This window comes from Ptychodera flava, chromosome 13, assembly GCF_041260155.1.
Source record: "Ptychodera flava strain L36383 chromosome 13, AS_Pfla_20210202, whole genome shotgun sequence".
In the NCBI taxonomy this organism is placed as follows: Eukaryota; Metazoa; Hemichordata; class Enteropneusta; family Ptychoderidae; genus Ptychodera; species Ptychodera flava.
Genome location: NC_091940.1, coordinates 3,299,630 through 3,321,347, shown reverse-complemented (window position 1 = coordinate 3,321,347; position 21,718 = coordinate 3,299,630). Strand labels below are relative to the sequence as shown.

Here is a 21,718-nt window from a genome sequence, read left to right as displayed (position 1 = left end):
CCTATATCGTTGGACGAAGATGATGTTCCGGGTGCGAAGTTCATGTACGCCTCAGTCGAGAAGCATTCTGTTGATCAACTTAAGAGATGGTTGAAATGCCGTGGGTTGAAAACAAGCGGAAAAAAAGGAGATCTGATAAAAAGGTGAGTTCATTCGCGGCATATTTCGCCGCGACCGAAACCTTACACTTCACGGTACTTCCGGGGTTTCTGCCGTCCAGGTTGTCAGTATTTGAAAGATAGACATGCAGCTTGTTGTAAAAGTGAATCCAGTGACATATTTTCCCAGAAAAATTTGCCAAATAACGTTTTCTGTCAAATGATTTATAAAGCGCAATATTTTATTTCGGCGGGTTCAAGTGTAGTCTGATACGCACGGCGCGGCAAACTTGGTGTTCGTACGTCCGTACGTGTAGTGTACGTACGTAGTCACCGTGACAGTGTGGTGTATGTGAGCTGGTGGACGTACCTACCGCATAATAAACCCCTAGTTCGGGTTTCCGCAAATGTTGTCAACAATACTATTATTTATTCTCATTTTTTGTGATTTCTTGATGTGTTTATATACTCAGCTGCAATTTTTTCTGACTAAGTCTACGCGCGGACATAGAAAGCAAAGTGCTAAAAGACTCGCCTCTATCACAGAGGGACTGTGACTCTATCTCTATGTACAGAACACATGGAGGTGTCTCCATGGTGGCAGCTTTGTGTACGGACCATTCCTTTTAATAAAATTGAATTATCCAAAATATCGTGGTCGGTAGGTCAATTTTCCTCTCCCTTTGTTTAAAGTACTTACTTTACTTTGTGTCCGGAAGATTTTGTGACATCATGGATCTAATTTGACCGTTGGCAATGCTCGATTGTCAGTTATTTTCTTTTGAACATTGAAGTGAAATTGAACAAAGATTTTCCTTTCCTCTTTCATTTATCAGTGCAGAATAACAATACTGGTTGACCTATGCATGTTACTGTGGGAAAAACTTCAAAGCAGATGTCAAAATATGTTCCATTCTTTATTCGTCATTTAATTTGTACATTTAAAATCTAGTGATAGTTTATTTTAGTTACAGTCTGTCTCATTCCTTTATTGCCCAAGTGTGAGTGTACTAGTAGAGGGGTGCAAAAAATTTGGGATGTTGAGATAAGCCTGCATCCACTAGAATGTGTTTTTAATTTTTCAGATCACATTTCCAAAATTTAATTATGATCGTCTTCTCTTATTTTCAGGTGTCAGAACTGCATTGACGTTGGTGCATCCTGTAATATTACCCTGCAGTTGACAGTGGGCACTGGTTGGAATTGAAGGAGCGAGTTCATTCAAATGATTTTGAAAATGATGTTGTGATATTACCAATTAATGGTTGGAAACCACCCAGTGAACTTGCAGATCACATACCTGTCATAACAGATGGTCACGTTTATCATCACATCATTGAGACTCATCCTGCCAGCCAACACACATGTAATGAAAACTCTCAAGAGGACAATGAGAGTTCCTGTCACACAGCAAAACCTCTTAGACGAGGCAAACAATTCTTTAAAAGTGGACATGTATGTCAGGTTTATGCAGTTAAAAAAATCAAGTATTTTATGTAAAGGCTAAGGTTCATGCAAGCATGCGTAGTATTTCTTATTTCGTAACACTTGCTATTTCCATACATTCAGGTTTTGTCAAGGGGGCGACCTGTGAATGCAAGTCATCTGCCCTTGGTAGATGTAGTCATGTTGCAGCACTTTTGTTATTTCTGTCACAGTTTGAGAATTCTTCTTGTACAAGTAGACCAGCTGAGTGGGGTAGGGGGGCTAAATATAACAAAAATCCATCTAAAATTACTGATGTAAATTATAGTAACCGCAAAATTATGCCAGATATTATAAATTTTGACCCTCGTCCACCCTCTTTGAGAATTGATGAAATAAGTATTGAGGAAAGAAATGAATTTATTAGAAGTCAACAAAACCCCCAGAGTGCACTGCCATCAATGTGGAGTACTATTATCCCTATTCACTACAATGATTATGTACCAACTGAGGAGCACCTAACACAATTACATACAAAATGTGATAAACTTCTTCAAACCTTGCTGTGGATGGTGTTCATCAACTAACAGTTGGGCAAGGTAGTAGGAGTTGGCAAAATGAAAGACGGGTCAGGGTGACTGCTTCTCAATGTAAGCAAATATTTACATGCAACTCTGACATTGCAGCTGAAAATATTGTATATGGTAAATTATGGGGTAAGCCAGTAACTACAGCTGCAATGGAATGGGGACACACTCATGAAAAAAAAGCAAGGGAAGAATTTCAGACAAAATTTCCAAACTTGACCGTTAGAGAGACTGGAATATGGGGCAACAGTAATCATCCTGGACTTGCAGCATCACCTGATGGTGTTATAACAGACGTACATGGCAACAGAACTAGCGTCCTTGAAATAAAATGTCCCTATGTATTGAAGACGGGATGTCCTGTTACATTTGAGAGTGACTTAGGTCCTAAGCAAAGAAATAACTTTTGTCTGGATTCAGACTTAAGGTTAAAAAGAAACCATGCTTACTATTATCAGTGTCAGATGCAAATGGGGATTGTGGAAGTTGATGTGTGTTATTTCGTCATCTGGACTCCGAAAGGGATGACATGTGAGGAAATAATGTTTGATAGAGTATTTTTCAGAAGTATCTCTCAGCGTCTCATAAAATTTCACAGAAGTATGCTTATTCCAGAATTCTTTGAAATGAGACTTCCAAGGAGATTGCCACTGTTATGCATTGATTGTTGAAGTTGCATCCAATGGTAAGACTTTGAAGTTTTGCATTGCATCCTGAGCTTGAAAAGTGTTCTTCACTTGCAGATTTTTATTGTAATAAATGCATATTTAAGGTTTTAATGAATTTTTCAAATCAAAATGTACACTTTTAAATTATTGTTATTTATTGACATGTGGAATTTTTATAATTGCAGAGTGTTCTGTCCCTGTAAATATTTATTGGAATTTATTGATATTTTAAAAGTACAATTTTCTTCAAGGGAAAGTAGTTGTAGTATTCAAAATATTGTAGTTGAAGCACAGTATAAGCCTATCAACTTCCTTTGAACCAACTATACAGTAGTTTTAATAAAAATTTAAATAAAACCTATTTATGCTTGAATTTACATTCATTATGAAGTATAAATCAATTTGAGAAGTAGATGACAAGTGCATACTTTATTCAGGGACATACAAAAAATGTACACTGCAAATATTTTTTTCACATTTGAAAATCAGATACATAAAGCTTGTCTTGAAATTGATGTCTGATTACATGTATGCAAAAATGATGTGAACAAATTCCTAAATATTGCATGATAAATCGAACGAACAACTGATCACAAGGCCTGGAGAGATTTAAAAATTGATCCTCAGTATTGCCGCTTCTACTTTGACTGATTTTGACTTTTGGAAGGGGGGGGGGGGGGATTGCCAAAAAATTTCATTACAATTTCTAAATTAAGTTGGTGATGGCGCTTTATATCAGTAGTCTATTTTTCTGGTCAGTTTTCATTTAAAAATTGAATAAAAATATGTATAAACCAGTAATTTATTTATAAATGTCTATCCTACAATACATTTGCAAGAACTGAGCATTTAATTTCTTCATACTACTGAGCAATTTCACTGTTAATTTTGAAAAAAAAAATTTCCACACTGCTGCCATTTTTGCCAAAAAATCTGAGGACCAATTTTTTGACCTTGGCTTGTGTTTGTCTTTGACGGTATAACACCGGCTTCATCTTACAAGAGGCTCTTGAAAATTCACCAAACAACCAGCAACAAACACCATCTGTGAAAATACAGGCTGAAGGGACAATGGTATTACTTTCCTCAACAATCTGAATTTCTTTATACGTTCAATTGCACGTTCAACATGTATTCTTACTCTCGCAATTTGCTTTGTTTGAATCTCTTCCACTACTGATAATCTATTCCTATTTCCTAAAAAAGGGGTATATTTAGATCAACTTTTTTCTTATACAACAGATCACGGATTGTAAAACCACGGTCAGCAAGGATCAGATCCCCCTCTTGCAGTAATTCTAGAAAACCTGCTGCTTAACAATCTCAGGATCAGATATTGATCCTTCAAAAGCATCTGATACATATGTAACAGCACCCGATGGAGCTATACCTATCAACACTTTGTACGTAGCATGATTCTTGTAACTGGAATACATGTTTCCTTGCTGTTTGAAATGAGTGGATTGTTGAACGAAAAATTCAGAACAATCAATAATGACACGAATATCTTTAAATTTAGAGAAACATGATGGAAGACTTCGTCTTATAATATCTCTTGAAGGAAACATATCTGTCCTTAGTCTAGAAAACTGTTTATGTAAGAATTGTATCCAAGTTTTGACAATAGTAGACACCTGACTAGTTGAAATACCAAATCTATAGGCTAAATCCTTCTGTAGCAACCCAGCACTCAGTCTTACAAGAGTCAAAAATAGCTGATTCATTGGACTCAATTTACGTTCCGGTCCACGATGCCTGTTTTGATTTATTTCCTCATTAACAACATCACGTTTCCAAAAGAGTAGTTTATCTCGTGCTGGACCTAAGAAATTCCATACACAAATGAACTGAAACCAAGTAAGGCCAGTGTAAAATTTGCATTTCTTTTCATCTTTTTCAACATCTTCAAAACTGAAATGAACTTCCTTGCTCATGCACTGAGAATTTTCATTATTAACAGTATTTTTTAAAAGAGCCACCTCATTTTTAAGAATGGTGTTTTCAGATTTCAATCGTACAAGCTGATCAATTTCTTGGCTCTTAAAGTCTGTCTGAGTTCCCCTTTCCTTTGTTTGCTTGATCAAGATGAATGAAAGAACTGGATAAACTGATGGTGCACTCTTTTCTGGAGACTGTTGAGACACGGGTTCTGAAAAGTGATACAAAATATACAGGTTAACAAATTAAGGATGACAAGCATCTTTATACAAGGGGTCAGAGTACCCATATTTTGCAATTGGTTTGGTTAATTCATAGTTTATATAAAACATGATATTATGCTGCCAAATGAAACATATTTATTGGCAATCTACCTGACACAGAGGCATACCTGATACTGTATGTTGATGACAAATGTCTGGCACGGGAATATACAAATAATGGGTCATTACAGTATTTTTGTATTTAAGTTTGAAAACTTGATTGTTCAAATCTGCAGAATAAAACTGACATCACTTCTCATACAAAGCTAAATTCAAATGATGTCAACAGCTGCTAAATTTGTTAGCAACATTTGTATGAGAATACATTTTAATCTTGTTTCATTCAAATTAAAATCATTACACATTTTGTTTCTATGATTGAAACAAGAATATCCTTAAAAATGGAAAAGATCCAATAGCAGCATAATGAACAACTATGTATAAACTATTTGATTTCTATGTTTGGGCAGCAGCAGAGCTACTTCAACGCACATCTATATAAATGAGAAAATGCTGATATTATTGCAGTAATGGAAGGGATTATCACCTTTCACAGGGTCTTTGTCAACAGGTACACAGATATCATCAACACACTGTCGTTTCTGTTGCTTCACCAGCACTGGCACATCCCTTTGTGTGGGAGCTTTTCTCTTTCTCGAGAATCGCTTACCTGGAAGTGAAAATGTGCCTCATTTGTCATTTGGAACATTTACATTACCTGTGGTTGAGGTAATTTGCACCATTAAATGTTAAACCTATAAATTTACTTGCACATACATACAAATCATGATGTGGACAGGCGTACAGTATACGTATACACACAAGTGCACTGAGGTGTTCGGGTCATTCCGACTCTATTGAAAGCCTAAATATTGTGTACAATGTTTCAAACCAGCCGCCGGGCCGGGTGCGAGTGGTACACGTACACACGCTAAACCCGATGTATTTTTAGATAGGTTTTTGTTACATTTTACATTACAATTTTAACCTTTTATTCAACGTAGAAGTTAACTGGGTCAAATCATTTGTTTGTAAACACAGACTCTAACACGTGCGTTTCGACTACTGAATCGCTTGAATAATTTGCAATCATTGCGCGAAAATGCAGCCAGTTTGGTCAGACTCTGTCGACGTCGTCTGCACTTTTGGCGCGCAACGTGTACATGTACATGTCGGCCACTCGATCTACAGTGTTTTCCCCTTTTCTATTCTACGTTTCGTTCTATTCTTACCTGTTCTCCTGTGTACGTCGCTGGTATAGGATCAGGATATTTGTCAGTCGGTCCATCTTGCCCACAAAGTGGAGGCTACATATGTAAGTGTCCTTCTTAATGCTTTCGATGCAGAAACCTTTTCTACCACAGGCGTATATCCATCTTTGACATTTTTCTAAATTTCTATGCGCTTTCGGAAAGCGAATAAAGAAAACGTCTTTCATTTCGTCCCGATGGCTGTACCTCGAGTCACTCCTACAATTTCCATAGCAACAGTGTTTTGTAGCTCCCATGATGTTAGTTTGTACAGTACAAAGTTCAACACTATCAACGATCGGAACTTGCGCTCACTCAGAACACGCTCACTCAGAACACGGTCACCGCAACCAAACTTTTGTCGCATTTCAATATGGCGTCGCGCATGCGTAATGAGCATTTTCTATTTTTAGCACATGACAGAAACCCTGAACTGAGCTATTTGGTAGCGATCGAACGCGTTTTTATTTAGTCTGTGCAGCTATAGCAGTAGTGAGTTAGTTTGTGGCAGGTAAAACTCCCCTGTATCGCGTTCACCCCACTCAACGCGTTCACATAATCCTACTCACACATTTCACATGAACAACGAACACAGATCATTGCATTCCAGACGTTACACCCAACTTACATGTTCAACATCTCGCACTTGAACCAAGTCTAGTAGACCAGTAAGTAAATCGAGAGAAAAGCTGTGCAAACAGTGCGGTGGTCGGCGTTTGGAAGGTAGGCGTGGTTTTATCTTTGAGTGTAACGCGTGCTCTGATTGGTCCGCCTGATTTTCCCTGACCATTAACGTTTATTTGTTAGCAAGGGCGAGAGGAAAGCCAAAAATTAATGGGCGAGGCTTGCCGAGCCCGTTAATTTGGCTTTCCTCTCGCCCAGATACCTGGCTCAAAATGAGACAACGTTTTACATGGGTCCGCTACACGACCGGTCGTACGACCATTTTCAAGTCGCAATCTTCAGTTGCATATGGGGCATACCGTGCTGTGTACGTGTAGGTCGTATATGATTGTTACAAATGTAACAAGGGTCAACTTCACGCAAAGTACCCGGATGTGCGGTAATAACGAAATTCGGCGCCGCGGCGTACTACATCGCCACATAAAAGCAAGTAGCTTGTGTGTCATTGGGTAAGGAACAAGCATGAAAGAAAAATGAATAAGACACGTAACTTACACGGTTAACCATTATTTTATTGAATTAAACGCATTTCAGAAATGACAGCAAATATTCACTTTGGATCTAGTTGTAATGTTGGTGCTATGATAAAGTATTAACTTGCGAGTGGATCAATATACATGACACGGCACCCTTGAATCACAAGTGCTATGACATATTTCATAACGATAAGTCACCAGTTCGTGATTTTTTTTTCATTCGTTACTTAAGGTCGCGGCTTTTTAGATTCAATTTTTGCAGATATTTTGCTCCGCGACCGGTCGCCAGGTCGCGGATTTAAATACTGAGATTTTCTACTACATATTTTTCTACGACCGGTCGCCAGGTCGCGGCTTTTTAGATTCAATTTTTGCAGATATTTTGCTCCGCGACCGGTCACAAGGTCGCGGATTTAAATACTGAGATTTTCTACTACATATTTTTCTACGACCGGTCGCCAGGTCGCGGCTTTTTAGATTCAATTTTTGCAGATATTTTTCTCCGCGACCGGTCGCCAGGTCGCGGATTTAAATACTGAGATTTTCTACTACATATTTTTCTACGACCGGTCGCCAGGTCGCGGCTTTTTCGATTCAATTTTTGCAGATATTTTTCTCCGCGACCGGTCGCCAGGTCGCAGATTTAAATACTGTGATTTTTTACAACATTTTTTCCGAGACCGGTTGCAAGTTGCGGCTTAGATTTCACTTTTTGCAGGTATTTTTCTCCACGACCGGTCGCAAGGTCGCGGCTTGAAATAATGTGATATTTTACAACATTTTTTTCTGCGATCGATCGCCAGGTCGTGGCTTTAAGTTTAGTTTTTTTTGTGTTTTTTTCCAGTATTTTCCGAGCTTGAGGTCGTGGCTGTGTTGAACTTTCCCCGACAACTTTCCGTCGTGGCACATACTTTACGATTGTTTGCCGTTTTTGAGACAAAAATGCGTAACATTTGTCGTACGTCGATACGCGTGGACAAATGCCTTTCTGTTCCGTATTTTGCTGCATGCTGCGTACCATGCTAACTTGACCCCTGACCTCTCCAACATGGGGCATCGTTTTAGAGTTTAGAGTTCGCAACAACAGCGAGAGCTCCGTCTATGTGTAGTTTTGGACGTGCTGTTTATAGTTATACATCGTCATCGTTTGTCGTCTTATCATATCATAGTATTAGCGAATGCATAACAGACAAACACGATGCTAGGATGATGATGCCATCCACCTAAACGCCGTAAAATACATGTCTCCGACTCTTCTTTACGTCCATGAATGCTTCGTTGATCGCTAGCGATTAAGCTGATATGTTCGGGTTTTGAAAGTCACGTTGCGTTGCTCACTGCATCGGATAGAGTTTTTGCAGGAACAGTAATGATGCGGCTATATTGAAGACTTTATTTCATGTCTCGGGTTTGCTGCGAATCCGTATCCTTTGCCACTCGGGTAGCTTGGTCACTCCAAAGAACAATGTCAAGGAGTGGCAGCACAGGTCAGTAGGCATAATTTGTGATGATTTTTTCCTATTATTGTCATAAAAAATAATTATGAATATTAATAAATTATTAATATGAATGTTACAGAATATTAAAAATTTTTTACACACAATGTCGTCTACTTTGTGTAAATGCTGTCTGGAAACTCCATTGTTGTGATAATTATGATTATTAGGGGCCTAATAAATTATGATTATGATTAATAAAGTCATATTTTACACATTGTAATGTGCTTATATGAACAACCCTCTGGAAACCCTTATATAGTTTCACAATCTATGCCAAAATATACAAGTGACACCATTGCCCAGGTTCAGTCTACGGCGAGAGTTACCGTTGCCCAGGTTCAGTCTACGGCGAGAGTTACTACACAGTGTATATAATGAGAAGGTAGCCAGCTCCACTCGACAGTAAACTGACATACCCATGAATTACCTCCGTTTTCTTCACTTCTGCATGTTGATTCTCAAAATTTCTCCCGGTGTTGGCAAGTCTATAAATCAGCCATCAAATCTACCCAGTTTTGGCCACTTAGACGGAAAATTTGTGAAGTTTGAGGCTGCGAGAAGGTATATATCGCCAATGAAATGATGCGGCCTCAGCGGAATCGACAGCATCCGGGATCTTTTAGGGCCGTTTGCGAAATTTGAATGTAGCCGCCAAGCGGGGCCGAGGGCGGAGCCATGATTTAACGTTATTAGATATGCTGACATAATTGAACGTACGGCCAATGAACGCTTGTGACCTTTTTTACACATGAAAGTTACACTTACAGACTTACACTGTACGATTACTTCATGGTCTGTCTAAGGATGGAGGTGCCTCAAGTCAACGGTCCAAGCTATGTATGTGTGATTACAAACAGATGACGGGTTGCAGATGCGTTTGTTTATGATAGATACCCGGTTGACATTGTGAAAATATGTCAAGTTCAGCGACTTGGCGAGGAGACCTAAAACAGCGTACGTACGTACAAACACGCAGTCACCTTCCAATTGAACTTGTGATTTTCAGAGCTTTACAATGAAAATACAGGCAGCGTTGACTGTCGTCTATTTTGCTGCCCAACAAAATATTAAAAACGCAGTCACGGACGTGTTTTACAGACAAAGCACAGACAATGTACCTTGAAATCGATATCTTTTTATAAAAAGGCGTACGCGTACTGGCGTTACGAGGACCTGTTACTTTTTTATGAATATGTTAGACAAATTATCCATGTCTTGCAAAAAATACTGAGAAAAGTGAAATTTTAATAATATTATCAATAGTTTTATTACAGAGCTTCCGTTAACGCAAAATCCTGCGTATTTCAAGCATGTTATTACTTTGAAGTACGCAAAGTAAAATGACGTCTGCGAAATCCGATACGCATCCCTTCAATGTGAAGTTTATCCAGGACTTAAAATAAATTGTTTGCTGATAAAAATGTTTATAATTTAGCAATATTTTGTCCTACATCCTGTCAATCACGTTTTCCTTCAAGTCTGTACCAATAAAAATGTAACAAGTTCAATAGAGTTCGTCGTTATTGCGGCAAAAAAATGTTTTTTTCCCGCTGCGCCCAATGCATACTTGTAAACCATGAAGATCTCCTAGTCGAATATCAAGTTTAAGTTAATGCTACGCAGACTATAACAATAGTTTTATGCCGGTCTGCAAACTTATTCCAGAATATTGCAAAATTGGCCATAATTGCAGCCGTGATTCCAGTCTCATCTGTCCCGTGTGAGCGCGTGGGTTCAGTACCCAAAACAGGATTACAAAATCGAAACGTAGCTGTCTAAGTGACTATGCCTGATCTAAATGATCTGATGGTGATAACCATGGAAGGCCCGAGACTAAGTGAATTTGACTTCAGAGCAGCGATGATAGGTCAAGCAGCGAAGGCAATAGTGGGAAGTTGTAGTCTAAATAATTAGTAAGAAATGAAAATCGTCGACAGAAAATAGAACAAATTGTGAAACTAATATCAAAGAAAAACATTGTCACTGATGTTGTTTATTGAACACTTTATTCATTGACTTTTGAACCGGTTTTCGATATCGCGTAGACAGCTGTTATATATAGGTACTTACATGTAGTCATGTTGTACGCATTTTTTGTACATTTTACGCAAATAGAAAAACAATTTGCGAACAGCCTTACGCAGATTTGGAAATCCTAACCGAAGCTCTGCAGTTTTATCACACTCAGAAACTGAAGCGATGACTTTCTGTCTTCGGGAAAAACAATTGACGCTACACACGGATGCAGCTGGGTCTATGGAAAAAACACTAACATTTTGAAACGAGAACGGGCAAGAAAATGTCAGCACGTTTGTAAGCCTGGAAGTGTTAGTCGTGTTCCTTGCTATTCAAGGTATTTGTGGGTACGATGTGCACATGGCGGAGGTTCTTCGGGAATAGGTGGATACCGTGGAAACCTAGCTGTGATATCGCAGCGGCGAACGCGTTCAAATCAAAGGTCACCGCCACGGTCAAATATCACAGCTAGTGGAAACATTTTAATTGCTACGGATTAGTCGCTGATGTGTTTGGCGGAGGAGGGGCAGAGAAGTCGGTCACAGTGATGACGGTGTGCTCACTGTCGTCGGAATTTCATCTGGACGTTTGTAATGCACATACGTGATGACGGTGTCATCAAATAATATGGATAAGGTGTATATAATGCTGGCAAACACGATCGCAGCAATCTATATTGAGCTGCCTACTGCGGTATTTGACGTTTGTTCAGTTGATGCTGTCCCCGTTTCGCTGAAGCTACCACCTCCATTGATCGTATACCCAGTAAGCTACTTTGGAGCAACCTTACAACTGCTATAAAGTTCGAAAAATACATCGTCCAACTAGAGAAATGAAACTCATTCCACGTTCTGATGTTGATCAGACACATGTACATTCGGGTCAACTGATGAGAGGTCTAATCAAAGGTCACGAGCGTTCATAGGCCGTACGATCAATTATGTCAGCATATCTAATAACGTTAAATCATGGCTCCGCCCTCGGCCCCGCTTGGCGGCTACATTCAAATTTCGCAAACGGCCCTAAAGATCCCGGATGCTGTCGATTCCGGTAAGGCTGCATCATTTCATTGGCGATATATACCTTCTCGCAGCCTCAAACTTCACAGATTTTCCGTCTAAGTGGCCAAAACTGGGTAGATTTGATGGCTGATTGATAGACTTGCCAACACCGGGAGAAATTTTGAGAATCAACATGCAGAAGTGAAGAAAACGGAGGTAATTCATGGGTATGTCAGTTTACTGTCGAGTGGAGCTGGCTACCTTCTCATTATATACACTGTGTAGTAACTCTCGCCGTAGACTGAACCTGGGCAATGGTAACTCTCGCCGCAGACTGAACCTGGGCAATGGTGTCACTTGTATATTTCGGCATAGATTGTGAAACTATGTAAGGGTTTCCAGAGGGTTGTTCACATAAGCACATTACAATGTGTAAAATATGACTTTATTAATCATAATCATAATTTATTAATAATCATAATTATCACAACAATGGAGTTTCCAGACAGCATTTACACAAAGTAGACGACATTGTGTGTAAAAAAGTTTAAATATTCTGTAACATTCATATTAATAATTTATTAATATCATAACTATTTTTTATGATAATAATAGGAAAAAATCATCACAAATTATGCCTACTGGACCTGTGGTGGCAGGGCTCGTTTTCGCAGCAAGTCTCGGTAAGGTCTCGGGTGTGATAGAGTGTTTGTCGAATGGATGTCAGCTCTTATCTCGGGGAGGCATCACTCGATCGTCTGAGTGTAAAAACATTGTAAGGTTTTAATAAGTTTAGGGAGTAGTCCGTGGGCTGGAGGGGCCCACCGTGCACCCCCCCCCCCAACATCCCTACTTCTTGGGTATTTTTTTGTTCTTTAGGACCTGCTGAACAAGAAAAAAGATGTTAACATTGGATATTTTGGGATGCACTACCTATCTGGGCTGGTTTTTGATTTGCATGTACCGCAAAAAATGGCGAAAATGGGTAGGGGTAAGGGGTACTATATCCTCCCCTACATTGAGTAAACTAGCATGAAATAGCACAAACTATACATTTTTGGAAAGCTGAGATTCTGCTCTTTATGAGAAACACCAACTTTAGCAAAATTAATTTGTGTACATAGAATAGGACGACTTTAAAATGAATTTTTTTGACAATTTTGAAATTTTTTACCCAAAATACCATGTAACAATTGTGATTTACTTGTTATTAAGCAAAATTTTGACAGCTTTTTGTGTTTGAATTATTTATTCCCACATATTAAACAAGAAAAAAAGTGTTAACATTAGATATTTAACTATAAACTACTTCTCTTGAGTCAATTTTGAATTGCGTGTATCTGTATGGAGTGTGCAAAAGCTAGGGGTAGGGGTACAACATTCTTTCCTTGATGAAGTAAACTGGCTTGAAATGCCATATACCTTATAGTTTTAGAAAGCTTAGATACTGGTCTTTCTAAAATGCATAAAGTTTTAGTAAAAAAAATATGACGTCATAGAATTGGATAACTTTAAATCGATTTTTTCTGGTAATTCAGTATTTTTAACCGGAAGAAAATACGATAACTATTGTTTCCTCCTTATGAAGCAAATCAAACACATTTATGGATGTTATTTACTAATTGCAATGTGCTGAAGAAGAAAATAAATGTCAAAATTGGGTATTTACCATGCATTATTGTCTCTAATCACTAAAATAGCAAGTTTTGCTACATTGGTATATCGTGAATGGGCATTTTATGTTATGCAATGAACTAATGCACAGCCTTAAAAAGAAGACTCGAAAACGTGCACACATAGTCACATTGCTATTTTCTCCTTCAAGTAAATAGATTATTGACGACTGTCTATTGTTATCATTTAATTTTTAAATATTTTTCTGTAAAATAATTTTGTTAAGGCGTATTTGGAAAATTGTCTATGCCTCCTTGTCTTACTTTATATACAGCAAGCATTACTAACAATCTGTTAGGCCGAGGCTAGATGGGGCGTCTACGTGCACCTCCCCCCTCACCCCACAGGATAACAAACCTGTAATTTTCAGAAGCCTTGGGATCCCTAGAATAAGAAATGGGATTTTAACAGACAAATATAGGGACGACTAATAGCTGTTACGGTCATGTTTTGAAGGGTACCACAAAATCACAATTTTGTGACCCACGTCGATTTTTGTCAAACCTGTCTTCTTGTACGTGATCTGCTGAGCTTACTGTTTAACATGACCTAGGTTATGGGGTATCATTCGAAAGGTGATTTATTCTTCTTGAAAATGGTATATAGCAATATGCAAAATTGTCTATAGTTTTTATGAAATAGGGCCATAATTTACCCCATACCCCAAAGTTTTATGTCACAAATTACTGTCAAAACTAATCTAAATTCCACCAATTATTTACCTATACATAATACAAAAGGCAATACTGTGTATTAACTTTGTGTTATTTGCTACAGGTACATGTTAGAAACTTGGAATAAACTTTTAACAGAAAAAATATTGGGATCCTGTAGCTGTAACAGTCATATTTTGAAGGGTACCGAAAAATCACAGTATTACTGACTCGCATTCGTTTTTGTTAAACCTGTCTTCTTGTAAGTCTTCTGCTGAGCTTATTTTGAACATAACGAGGCCAATGGGGTACCATTAGAAAGTTAATTTACTCTTCTTTAAAATGATATGTTGCAATATGCAATATCTTCTATAGTTTTCATGAAATAAGATCAAAACTTACCCCATACTCCAACGTTTTATGTCGCAAATTACCATCAAAACTAATCTCAAATTCTACCAATTATTTCCTAGACACATTACAAAAGGCAATTCTTGGTATAAAATATATTTCATTTGGTACACAGACATGTCAAAAATATGAGTTAGACTTTAAAGAGACAAAATATTGGTATTGAATGACTGTTACTGGCATGTTTTGAAGGGTACCGTGAAGTCAGAGTATTACCGACTCGCATATGTTTTTGTTAAATGTGTCGTCTTGTAAGTTTTCTGCTGAGCTTACTTTTTACCATAGCCTAGACTATGGGCTGACATTGGAAAGACAATTTATTGGGCTTTAAAATGACATATTGTAATATGCAATATCTTCTATAGTTTTTATGAAATAGGACCAAACCTTACCCCATACCCCAAAGTTTTATGTTGTATATTACTGTCAAAACTAGCATTTAATTTCGATAAATTCTATAAAAAAGACAAACTTTGTATGAAACCTATTTTATTTGTTACAGAGACATTTCCAACTATGAAAGATACCATTAACAGGATAATTATTGTGATTTAATAGCTGTTAGCATCATAGTTTGAAGGATAGCAGGATATATGTTGCTGAAACCTGTGAAATTTTATTAAACAAGTTTCCATGAAATTTATCTGCCAACCTTTATTTTATCCGTAACGCAGATTATAGGGTATCATTACAAAGCTTTTATCACTCTTTATTTTAGCATATGATAAAGTGCATTATCATCTGAAGTTGTAATGAAATGGCAAAAAACTTACCCCAGCCCTTAGTTTTATTTGCAAACTACATCTGTTCGAAAACTTTGCAGTTTGCGAATTTGGGATATGGGGTAAGTCTGGTCCTATTTCATGAAAACTATTAAAGATATTTCATATTACAATATGTCACTTTAAGGCAAAATAAATTTTCTTTCCAATGATAGCCTATAGATAGGTTAGAGTAAAAAGTAAGCTCAGCAGATGACTTACAAGATGACACATTTAACAAAAACACATACGAGTGGGCAAGACTGAGACTTTACAGTACCCTTCAAAACATGACAGCAACAACCATTCATTCCCAATATTTTGTCTGTTAAAAGTCTATCTAATATTTGTAACATGTCTCTGTAGCAAATAAAACAGATTTCATACAAATCATTGCCTTTTGTAGTATGTCTAGGTAAAAGTTTGGTAGAATTTGAGATTAGTAGTGATAGTAATTTGCAATATAAACTTAGGGGTGTTGGGTAAGTTTTGGTCTTATTCCTGAATACTTAAGAAGATATTATATATTACAATATGTTATATCAAAGAAGAAAAAATTACCTTTCTAACGATACCTCAATAGCCGGTTATGTTAAAAAATAGCTCAGCAGATGACTTATAATAAGACAGGTTTAACCAAACGTATGCGAGTTGGCAATACTGTGAGTTTGTGGTACCCTTCAAAATATGACTGTTACAGCTACAGCATCACAATATTTTTTCTGTTAAAAGTTCGTTTCAAGTTTCTAACATGAACCTAAAGCAAATATACTAAATTTAATACAAATCATTGCCCTTTATATTATGTCCCGGTCAATAGTTGTCAGAATTTGAGATTAGTTTTGACGGTAATTTGGAATATAAAACTTTGGGGTATGGGGTAAGTTGTGGTCCTATTTCATAAAAACTATAAAAGATATTGCATATTGCAATATATTATTTTAAAGAAGAGTAAATTACCTTTCTAATGATGCCCAACTTGCTACATTATGTTAAAAAGTAAGCTCAGTAGAAGACTTACAAGAAGACAGGTTTAACAAAAATGTATGCGAGTTGGCAGTACTGTGATTTTGCAGTACCATTCAAAATATGACTGTTACAGCTAGAGCATCTGGATATTTTTCTGTTAAAAGTTTATTTCAAGTTACTAACATTTACCTGTATCAAATAAAACAAATTTGATACAAAGCATTGCCCTTTGTATAATGTCTAGGTAAATAATTGGTAGAATTTAAGATTAGTTTTGACAGTAATTTGTGACATAAACTTTGGGGTATGGGGTAAGGTTTGGTCCTATTTCATAAAAACTATAGAAGATATTGCATATTACAATATGTCATTTTAAAGCCAAATAAATTGTCTTTCCAATGGCAGCCCATAATCTAGGCTATGGTAAAAAGTAAGCTCAGCAGAAAACTTACAAGACGACACATTTAACAAAAACATATGCGAGTCGGTAATACTCTGACTTCACGGTACCCTTCAAAACATGCCAGTAACAGTCATTCAATACCAATATTTTGTCTCTTAAAAGTCTAACTCATATTTTTGACATGTCCCTGTACCAAATAAAATATATTTTATACAAAGAATTGCCTTTTGTATGTGTCTAGGAAAATAATTGGTAGAATTTGAGATTAGTTTTGATGGTAATTCGCGACATAAAACGTTGGAGTATGGGGTAAGTTTTGATCTTATTTCATGAAAACTATAGAAGATATTGCATATTGCAACATATCATTTAAAGAAGAGTAAATTAACTTTCTAATGGTACCCCATTGGCCTCGTTATGTTCAAAATAAGCTCAGCAGAAGACTTACAAGAAGACAGGTTTAACAAAACGAATGCGAGTCAGTAATACTGTGATTTTTCGGTACCCTTCAAAATATGACTGTTACAGCTACAGGATCCCAATATTTTTTCTGTTAAAAGTTTATTCCAATTTTCTAACATGTACCTGTAGCAAATAGCACAAAGTTAAAAACACAGTATTGCCTTTTGTATTATGTATAGGTAAATAATTGGTGGAATTTAGATTAGTTTTGACAGTAATTTATGACATAAAACTTTGGGTATGGGGTAAATTATGGCCCTATTTCATGAAAACTATAGAAGATTTGCATATTGCTATATACCATTTCAAGAAGAATAAATCACCTTTCCAATGATACCCCATAACTTAGGTCATGTTAAACAGTAAGCTCAGCAGATCACGTACAAGAAGACAGGTTTGACAAAAATCGACGTGGGTCACAAAATTGTGATTTTGTGGTACCCTTCAAAACATGACCGTAACAGCTATTGAGTCCCTATATTTTGTCTGTTAAAATCCCATTTCTTATTCTAGGGATCCCAAGGCTTCTGAAAATTACAGGTTTGTTATCCTGTGGGGTGAGGGGGGAGGTGCACGTAGACGCCCCCTCTAGCCTCGGCCTAACAGATTGTTAGTAATGCTTGCTGTATATAAAGTAAGACAAGGAGGCATAGACAATTTTCCAAATACGCCTTAACAAAATTATTTTACAGAAAAATATTTAAAAATTAAATGATAACAATAGACAGTCGTCAATAATCTATTTACTTGAAGGAGAAAATAGCAATGTGACTATGTGTGCACGTTTTCGAGTCTTCTTTTTAAGGCTGTGCATTAGTTCATTGCATAACAATAAAATGCCCATTCACGATATACCAATGTAGCAAAACTTGCTATTTTAGTGATTAGAGACAATAATGCATGGTAAATACCCAATTTTGACATTTATTTTCTTCTTCAGCACATTGCAATTAGTAAATAACATCCATAAATGTGTTTGATTTGCTTCATAAGGAGGAAACAATAGTTATCGTATTTTCTTCCGGTTAAAAATACTGAATTACCAGAAAAAATCGATTTAAAGTTATCCAATTCTATGACGTCATATTTTTTTCACTAAAACTTTATGCATTTTAGAAGACCAGTACAGTATCTCAAGCTTTCTAAAACTATAAGGTATATGGCATTTCAAGCCAGTTTACTTCATCAAGGAAAGAATGTTGTTACCCCTACCCCTAGCTTTTGCACACCCATACAGATACACGCAATTCAAAATTGACTCAAGAGAAGTAGTGTATAGTTAAATATCTAATGTTAACACTTTTTTTCTTGTTTAATATGTGGGAATAAATAATTCAAACACAAAAAGCTGTCAAAATTTTGCTTAATAACAAGTAAATCACAATTGTTACATGGTATTTTGGGTAAAAAATTTCAAAATTGTCAAAAAAATTCATTTTAAAGTCGTCCTATTCTATGTACACAAATTAATTTTGCTAAAATTGGTGTTTCTCATAAAGAGCAGAATCTCAGCTTTCCAAAAATGTATGGTTTGTGCTATTTCATGCTAGTTTACTCAATGTAGGGGAGGATATAGTACCCCCTACCCCTACCCATTTTTCGCCATTTTTTGCGGTACATGCAAATCAAAAACCAGCCCAGATAGGTAGTGCATCCCAAAATATCCAATGTTAACATCTTTTTTCTTGTTCAGCAGGTCCTAAAGAAAAAAAATACCCAAGAAGTAGGGATGTGGGGGGGGGGTGCACGGTGGGCCCCTCCAGCCCACGGACTAGAGCCTTCAGTATAAATTACAGGGTCTGGGCCGGGGGAACTTGGGGTCACTTTTTAGAAAACTGTTCAAGGGTGATGGTCACTTTTTAGAAACCTATACGGGGGAGGGTCACTTTTGACAGGAGCTGATTTTATGGCCAAACCATTGATTGTCCATTTGATATTTCCTGAATAGGAAACAACCAATAAAATACACCCATTCTTTTAACCCTTGAGTGCAATAATTTTTCCTGCCAAAATTTTAGTGCAACATTTTACTAGTCTTTGTAAATTTTTCTGTAATGATTTGATAATTTTTATCAAATGTACATCACATTTCATTGGCAACACTGTCTTATCAAAATTTTTGCAAAAATTGGAAAAAATAGATTTGGGTATATTTTATAAAGGTGACAAAAATTGACTTTGGCGCTCAAAGGGTTAAATACGTACATATTATCTATAAGTTTCACAAGCAAAGAAGATGCAGTGGTATCCTACATTATAATAAACACTTTGAACAGTTATAATTGATAAAGACAAGCGACAAAAACATATGCAAATTGCATAATGCAATAGGTGAAAAAGTGTATATCAATTATCAAATGTACATAAATGCAAAGATTTTGTTAGTTTTATATAGTAAAAAATTGTGCATAGTTCTCTCATAGACCGCCATGCATAGTGAATCAACGTTTCGGTGAAATTCCAAAATAAAATTTCTTGCACAACCATGGACTTGTAACCACTCTAGTCTAATCAAGAACGTACAAGAACATAAGCTTAAATATCAATAATCAAGTGTACACAAATAAACTTAGTTTCATCATAGACAGTTATGTATAGTGAACCACGTTTTAGATGAAATTCCAAATCAATTTCTTGTTCACAAATGCACATTTTACTTCCAAATTCAAGCAAAGTACATTAAAATACATTATCAAACATACATGATATACAGATATGGCATGTTTTGTGTGTGTGTGGGGGGGGGGATGGAATTGTCAATCATTTGCTGATAGACTCCATGTATTATGGTTTGATATTTCGGGATAAATAATATATCAGCCACACCTTGCCTGCTTATAGTTGCACAAAATATGGTCACCCTCCCTTAAATGTATGAAAAATACCACATCTCTTCAAAAATCCTTGAGTGATAAATTGCGACTGTCACTCCAAAAACACCATAATGTAAATTGGCTGGTACTGATAAAGTTATTCCTCGGGAGAATACCGCAGTTGTTGGGGAGGGTCAAGTTTTAGAATGTCGGAAAAGGGTGAGGGTCACATTTTACGGTACAGGTTTGCGCGGAATTCTCCGGGTCACCCCAATATAATTACTGAAGGCTCCCTATAGTTTACCTACACAAGCCCTCCCAAGTTCCGCTAGTGGACACTAGATTCAGGGCTATTAATCCTGGTACCTCGCGTTAATTTCATGATAATTTTTGTAAGAAGAGCAAGGGGAAAATATCTCAAAATGTCGAAGGAATTTTGTATTTTTTGTATGCCACTCGGTGTACATAGAAGTTTTGTCTTACCCAAATTTATTAGGATATGCAATGCCATGTGTGCTACGCGACCATACGACTTGGAGATTTGTTTCAGCTCGCGACTCTCGTGAATTCACAACCCTTAGTGATTGTCGAACCTGATGTCCTATCCGTATGTTGGTGTCATATCTAAAGAACCAAAATCTGCTCTAAGATTTTGTTTGGCTGTGGCAAGAACTGGATTTGTACGCGTGGCTTGCATTTTGTGCGTGCCATTTAAACGCGGTTTCAAAGCCTCACTTTTTGACTTGTATTATCAGTGATTTTTTTTGGTTTGCGGTACATTTTCTTCACTGCAGGACTACTCTTGTGGTGTGTTCTTGTCCCTGTCACTTGAGTATTTTGTAAATTTTTCATATTCTTTTGTGTTCTGTACAGGGCCTGTGACGTACGTGTAGTTAGTTTGTTAAGAAATCTTAATAATAATAATAATAATAATAATAATAATAATAATAATAATAATTATAATAATTATAATAATATTATTATTTTCAGAAATCAGATATTTATTAGTTTTATTATGGTTCACCGTCTTTCATTGGCGAGTAGCCAGCGAGAGGTCTTTGGGAAAGAAAAATAGAGTCGAGGCTCAAAGATATAACCTCTTAGGGACCGTTCAGTTTTTACGGCCTGGGGGGGGCGGCAAAAAATATAGACCCCCCCCCTGCATTTTTCGTGAAAAAAAGATGACCCCCCCCCCCCTTTGTCAGATGAAAAATTTGATGACCCACAAGTAGTAAAGAAAAGGTGTACAACTGGGATACTTACCTGAAAAAGCTACAAGGGAGGGAGGAAAATCTCCCTCCTCCAGAACATTTCGCTACACGTTCCAATAGGTGTCAGTAACCGTGGAGCAACCCCGGCTTTGTCATTGATATAGCTAACAGATGGTTATCTAAAAATAATCCAGTGAGACATGAAAGCTGCTGGTAGGTCACCCTACATGAATTGAGGTGACCTCACGTACGTGGACAGCCGGCACTGACGTCACTCATTGACAGATTACTCATTGTAATAGCTACCGGAAACTGACGTCAGTTTTTTCCTGGTATTTCAACATCTGTATAGAAAGAAATAGCCACATTTCAGGACGGAGACTCTTCAACACAGACTGGCACTTTCAAGCTCTAGAGATGGATTGGAGACCAGAAGCCCTGAATGAGTGAATTAGG

At 37.0% G+C, this 21,718-nt stretch overlaps 1 long non-coding RNA gene across 1 annotated transcript; it reads right to left on the bottom strand.

Annotated features, from left to right (window-relative positions):
• Positions 1-3,038: 3,038 nt before the first annotated feature.
• Positions 3,039-6,937, bottom strand: LOC139147112 (uncharacterized). Its single transcript, XR_011555646.1, has 4 exons — positions 6,858-6,937; positions 6,212-6,383; positions 5,527-5,649; positions 3,039-4,927 (listed from the first exon to the last, which is right to left on the bottom strand). It is a non-coding gene; the product is annotated as an uncharacterized lncRNA (long non-coding RNA).
• Between the last annotated feature and the right edge of the window lie 14,781 nt (positions 6,938-21,718).